The sequence below is a fragment of the Crocuta crocuta genome, unplaced genomic scaffold (genome assembly GCF_008692635.1).
Source record: "Crocuta crocuta isolate KB4526 unplaced genomic scaffold, BGI_CrCroc_1.0 scaffold138, whole genome shotgun sequence".
Classification (NCBI taxonomy): domain Eukaryota; kingdom Metazoa; phylum Chordata; class Mammalia; order Carnivora; family Hyaenidae; genus Crocuta; species Crocuta crocuta.
The window spans coordinates 3284824-3291785 of NW_027532585.1; the positions used below are offsets into that span (position 1 = coordinate 3284824).

At 45.7% G+C, this 6962-nt stretch overlaps 1 protein-coding gene across 1 annotated transcript in view; it reads left to right on the forward strand.

The window, feature by feature from the left end:
- Positions 1–5055, forward strand: part of CACUL1 (CDK2 associated cullin domain 1) — a 72529-nt gene extending 67474 nt beyond the window's left edge. Inside the window, exon 10 of the transcript XR_013338910.1 lies at positions 4568–5055. The gene's annotated coding sequence lies outside the window, so the exon portion shown is untranslated. The remainder of the gene's footprint in view (positions 1–4567) is intronic.
- The last annotated feature ends 1907 nt before the right edge of the window (positions 5056–6962 follow it).

Consider the following 6962-nt stretch of genomic DNA (forward strand, 5'->3'; position numbering starts at 1 on the left):
TAAATAGATCAGTTCTTGAGTTAACATGTACATTCGGTGCAAAGCCAATCCAAATGCCAAAGAGTATTTATTTTTAATACAATTTAAAAATTCACATGCAAGTATAAACAGATGGTAATAGGATCTTCATTGAACGGGGAGAAAAAAAGGGAACTTGCTCTACCAAAAAAATTGTTTTTAAGTGCAATTAAATTTTACCCTCAAAAATAGAGTCAGTGGGAAAGAATTTTAAAAATAGACTCCAGTGCTTTTAAGAATTTAGAGTACACTAAAGGTGGCTTTTTGAAATCATCCTGACCATGATGGATTATTCAATAAAAGGTGCTGGTTGAAGTAGGAGAACATTTATTCCCATCATGTCATTCACCAAAAGAAGTCCCAATTGGACTAAAAAATTTTAAAGAGTAAGTTATAAAAACTTGAAGACAATATAGTTAGTATTGGGGGAGGGGGCTTGGAGAAGTTTGTTCTAAGGACGTAAGCAATGGCATGAAGCATCGCTGTCCAAACCAGTCACCTGTGCACACATAGACACCACCCCCAGCATGTGTATATAGGCCTGTATATTTTTAAATTAATGTTTATGTACTATACTAAGACACATAAGGCAACAAATAGAAAAGAAAAGGTGAAAATGTTTTAAAATAATCTTTTGTGTGTATTGTAAAAAAATACCTTTGACTCTTTCTTAAAAAATTATTTTCTTTTAGAGCTACACGATTAAAACTGCTTCATTTTTCAAACTTCTGATTTTAACATTCTGTGATAAAAATAATTTAATTTCTGGTTCTAAGGTAAGTTTATCTTAATGCTGGTTTTTAATGGTTATTGTAGCTAAACAAACCACTTTATTAAGATCTGCTGATCCACATGACTGCTTACTGAAAAATAGTGCTCATTTTCAGTTCCACCTACTACTAGTCTTAAAAAGTGTTTGTTGAAACCTTTATAATAAATGTTCATCTTTCTCACTGTCAGTAACTTGTTCTTGCTCAATTGCAAGTGTGGCATTTTTATTGTTGGTGTATATACATAGACATAGATATATAGACATATAGGAATATATATAGGTCTATATATAGGTATATATCTATATGTATATATATAAATGGGTTCAAAACCTACTGAAACTCCTGTTTGGATTTCATATCCCAGTCTTTCAGTGTGCACTTATATGAGAATTTACAGGTGACAATTTTTGGTACCACATTTTGGTAAAGTTGAAGCACGTCTAACTTTTGAATATGCTTTTAACGTGAATTCTTTTGGGAAAAATAGCTACTTTCTTACTCAGTGTTAGAATGTCATCTTTACCTTGAAGGGTCAGATAACGTGTGCGGTGTTTGTTTTTTTTTCTTTTAATACCTTTTACATTCCACATTACGGACAGGCAGTGGTTGCAATAAAATACTGTAAGGGTGCTCGTATGTGTAAGGTAAAATCCATGAGGCCACTTGCTCTGTGGGGGCACACCAAGTACAGTATTCTGCAAGATGATAGTGCCATTGTCCATGGCTGTGCTTTGTGGAGCTCAAACTGCTGCTTGAAGCAGACCTCACGTTTTCTGCATGCTTCCTGACCACTTAGGTGCGCACTGTGTTAATGAAGTTTGGGTAAAGCTGCTTTACTCTTCTTTTTAAAAATTTTTAAAAATGTTTATATATTTTGGAGAGAGGAGACAGAGCTCAGGCAGGGGAGGGGCAGAGAGAGAGGGAGACACAGAATCTGAAGCAGGCTTCAGGCTCCAGGCTGTCAGCACGGAGCCCGACGCCAGGCTCGAACCCACCAGCCGTGAGATCATGACCTGAGCCGAAGTCGGAGGCTCAAATGACTGAGCCAGCCAGGCGCCCCTCTTCTTTACTCTTAACATAATTGGCACCTGATTTCTTCCTGCACCTCCGTGGATCATCTTGTTTACGTCAGAGTCCACTACCTTAAACATTAAGGGAGATGAGTTACCTCACAGAAGTCGCAAGATTGGGCAGTTCCAGGATCAATAAGTGCAGCAGCTCCTGGACATCCTCAAGGACCCAGGTTCCTTCCCGCTTTCTGCTCTGCCAGCCTCGATGTGTTAGCTTTGTGCTGGAATCGCTTCCCTCCGGGTCTGGGTCCTACAGTTCAGACATGAGGCCAACCACTTGAGAAGAAGACCTTGTTTCCCAGCTTCTTTTTTTTTTTTTAAGAGAAAGAAACTTGCTCACAAGCCTACCTGCATGGTTCCCCTCACTTTTCACTAGGGAAGTTGGGGTACATAAACATGCCCAAACTAATAACTGGAAAAGCGACTGGGACCACCATGGTAGACTTAAGTAAGTCTCCCCTCTTGGGGCTGCAGTTGGGCTCCCCTTCCCACTGGCCTCCGGAGGAGGATGTGCTAGAACTGAGCCACGTCTCTGTTAGGAAAACGGAAGGGAAGAATGGCTGTTGGCAACTACTGGTTTGCTTGAATCTCCCGCATGGATCAATGACTGCTGTTACTTAGGAGCCTCTGGGAGATTCCCAAAACCGCCCCTCTGATTCTACATCTACTTTGTTTTCCACACACGTACACAACAACCAACTCTTGCCACCTCTCCATCAGAATGAACAGATGTACTCTTGTTTGAAAGCCAGGGTAGTCCAGATCTTGACTCCGTAAACAACAAGGTTTTGGCACACCCCTGGCTGGAATAGCCAGGGAACGATAAAGAACAGAAAGCTGAAAAGGGCTTGAGCTACCTGAACACAACCCCAAGAAAACCGAGTCCCTGGATGGGAAAAGTTCTTTCTTGGGTATGACTAGTTTCACCCATAACAAAAATAGGGCCATGTAGTTGAGTGCTAGTGCTTGGTGAACACATCCTCTGTCAATGAAAAAAGATGGCTCAAATAGCATAAGAGAGGGAAAGGAAATAGATGTGGACTAAGAACCTACTTTATAGTGGCTGCTATTTACTGGCTGTCTGCCTATGTGGCAGGTGCTTTATGCAAATTTTAAGAGCTGTTGAGTAAGGCAATTATTAGTGCCACTCTGCAGAAGAGTAGGTAGGTAGCTTCTAACATGGTCCTCAGTGATCCCTGCCTCCTGGCATTCATTCACGCTTGAGTGTGAGCTGGACCTAATGACTCTTCTCTAATGAATACAGCAAAAGGGATGGGTGTCACTTCCATAATTAGTTTACAAAAGACTGACATCCGCCTTACTGGTGTGCACCCTGGCTCTTCCTATTTGCTTACTTTAAAGGAGGCCCACCTGGCAAGGAACTGAATGTAGCATCAGGCCAACAGCCAGAAGGAACGGAGACCTTCAGTAACAGCCCACGAGGCACTGAATTCTACCAACAACTGCTGAGCGAGCCTGGAAGTGGATCTTACCCCACTTAAACATCACGATGATTTCTGCCCTGGCCGACACCTTGATCATAGCCTTGTGAGAGATGCTGAGGCAAAGAACTTAGCCAAGCTGTGCCCAGATTCCTGATCCAAGGAAACTATTATGTACATGGTGTTTTGAGCCACTACATTTTGGAGTAATTGGTTACACAGCAATAGATAACTATTATGAGATAGTCAGGACTTCAGAGATTTAAAAACTCATTCAAAGTCACATAGTAGTGGCAGATTTGAGCCTTCATCTGCCAGGATGCTTTTGCCTTGCTACCTGACCCTCCTGACAGCCTGCAGTGGAGGAAACACTGTCCCAGTGTAATTCGTAAGGCGCACTAACCCTACCTCCTCGCTGGAGCTGTTCAGCCATGTCTGCAGTAACCTTAGGAGAGAACCTTCTTCACTGAGGTTCCATGACAAGCCCTAGAGAAAGTGGTTTGGACAATTTTTTTCCCCACTTTAACCCTACCTCCTCGCTGGAGCTGTTCAGCCATGTCTGCAGTAACCTTAGGAGAGAACCTTCTCCACTGAGGTTCCATGACAAGCCCTAGAGAAAGTGGTTTGGACAATTTTTTTTCCCCACTTTTCCTGAGGTTGGTACATGGCTCCTAGATGCACAGAGAGAAGTTCCATATAATGGATGCTTTTAGAGCATGAGGGATTAATTCCCTCCAGAAACCTTGGCTGAGAAGGGCTAGTGGGGAGAGAGAAGCAGAACGGGAGAAAATCACGAGGCGTGCAATGCCCTGAGTATCCCCTAGAAGAGATTTTCCTCATGAAGCAGCGTCAAAAGCTACTAGTGAAGCCAGGACCCCTCCCCCCCCGCCCCAATATGCACAGAGTCCTCCAGCTCAAGGCCAGCCCGTGGCTCTCCCCTGGTGATGACAGGGTGAGGGAGGCCTTAGCTGGATGGGGTACTTGAGTCCCACTTCCACCGTTTCCTGCATTTTCCAGGGGCATCCAGAGGTGGGAGGAGCCACAGGAAAGGCCTGTCCACTCAGGCAGCACTGTCCGTTGGCATGAAGTCCAGTGAAGCACTTGGGAAGTGAGAGATTTCAGGTAGTGTTTTTCAGCCACGTGGGCTCTTTCATGGGCTGCAGTATCCCTATGCCTGAGAACACCTCTTGGAATATTGCTTGAGTACTTTTTGCTCTCCCGGGGTATTTGTTCATGTGTCACCTGCTGTCCTGTATCCCCTTAGGTATCCTGTACCCCCTGATAGGATGCACCGAGAAGAATACTTGACCTCTGTGGTATTTTCTCCAAAATCCATGACCTCAGTCTACACACGAGAAAACGTCCAACAAACCCAAAGTGAGGGGCTTTGTACGGGGCACCTGATGCTCCCTCGTCAAAGGTGTCAAAGTCATGAAAAATGAGGAAAGACCAAAATCTGTCATAGATTAAGGTGACTATGGAGACATGGTCATGAGCAGTGTGGGGTCTTGGGATTGAGAAAAGATATTTGTGGAAAAGCTGGAGAAATCCAAATAAACTCCATGGCTTAGTTAATAGCGTTGTACCAGTGATGATTTCCTAGTTTTGATAAGTGTGCCAAACGTAAGGTTTTTACCACTCAGGGATGCTGGGGGAAGGATTTCTAGAAACCCTCTGTACGATCTTTGCACCTCTTCCATAAATCTAAAACTGTTTCCCAAAAGGAGTTTTTGAAAAATCCCATGGATTTCTCAGGGTTATAAAGGGATGTGAAATAACCTCAAGGAATCTGAGCTGCTAATTCCTCTTTCAGAAGCCGTACAGGGAGCCACAATAATTCCAATGTGCACGTGGCTGTTGGGCCTGATGGCTGATTGCTAAACTCTGTCATTAAAAAAAAAATCTGTGTTGAGATGATTTAAATGTTTATCTTCAAATCTGAGAGTCTGAGCTTAACAAGCTGCGTTTTATTCCTACCGTCTTCTTGCTGGTGTTGACAGTACATTTTTGGTGTTCCAATCAGGGATTGGAGAATTGGATGGACATTGGTATTACCAGCCTAGTTTTAGGTAAAAGGACATCGCAACCCATCAACCCATCAGAGGAAGCTTTGAGAGGGGCAATTGACGTCCTTGGCACTTGGGTCTCCTGTAGCTGGGAGGTCTCTTCCTCAGCCGCTACGGGGACTACTCTCTCTTGGGTTGCTTGCATCCTCTGCTCTCAGGCTTTCCAAGGATAGCCAGGGTCTAGTTGGGTACCCCCAGTTCCCAAGACTTGGAATCAAGCCTATCCAAGGCCGCAGTCTCAAGTGTGAACCATCGTGGCCTGGAGACACAGTGGGGTGGGAGAGTGGCCTGGAGACTCAGGCCAGGGGAGCAAGTGGCAGAGCTGGGACGTAGACCAGGACTTCTGAGAGGCAGCGTGGTGCCGTTGAAGGAACATACACTTTCAGACTCGGCGATGCGTTGGGTCAGCTAGCTCCTGGCGTATGAGCTGCGTGTCCCTGTGCAGGTTACTTCAGCTCTCTGAGCCTCGGTGTCTCCTGCTGTGAAGCCAGAGTGGCTAGGCTTTCACTTTCCCCGTGATTCAGGTGCTTCTCATCCTTCAGTGAGAATAACATCCGCCACCATGGTTACTCTCCCACTGTTCTATCTCTGAGTGTTGGCTGTGTGCTTGACACTGTGCAAGGCACTCTGTCCACTGTCTCAGTGACCCTCATTTTCCAGTGACAAAGCTGGAGCCCACGGATGTGAAGTGGCCTGTCCAAGGTCACCTGCCAGTGACACAATAGCCAGTCCTTAATGATAGCACCCTGTCAGGTGGATGTAAGGGCTGCAAGATGTAACCAGAACATAGCCTGGGAAGGGCAGGTGCCCAGGAAGTGATCACTTTGTTTCCTTGGGGTGCCTTCCATGGCTCAGCTGTCTGGATGGCAGAGGACAGTGTCCACGGGGCACGAACTCAGCCACTTGTCATTGGTGTCGAGCCCTTGGCCCACAGGCTGTCTAGTGTCAGCAGCATTCTCTGCTGGGCAGTGCCTGCCAGGCTCCAGGTGGCTACTCGGCCTGCAGCCAGAGCCCGATCTGAGTGCCCCAGCCTCAGGGTAGACCAGACTTTCAGAACACATGGAAGAAGAGGTGCCCAACAGGTCTGCCAAGAGTCCACTCTCTCAGCAGAGCCAGAGACACCCCCCCACACACACACACACACGTTAAAATGGCTGCCCTGACAGCACAACTGGAAATCACAATCGAGTGGCTAATTATTACTTGCTGTTTGGAGGGCAAGGGATCTAAGCCATGGTCAAANGCTCTCTCAGCAGAGCCAGAGACACCCCCCCCACACACACACACGTTAAAATGGCTGCCCCGACAGCACAACTGGAAATCACAATCGAGTGGCTAATTATTACTTGCTGTTTGGAGGGCAAGGGATCTAAGCCATGGTCAAACATACTCAGGGGAGACTGAACCCTGTTGCAGGGAGAGCTCAGCTTAGAATCTGGATCAGAGAGGGAATTTGGGCTCCACCATTAATTCACCAGGCAAGTCACAGAACCACTCTGACCTCCAGTCTCCTCATCTGTAAAACAAAGAATTGGCCCATGGTGGTGAACATTGTTATTTGGGTCTTCTGACCATCCATTTCTCTTCTTCATA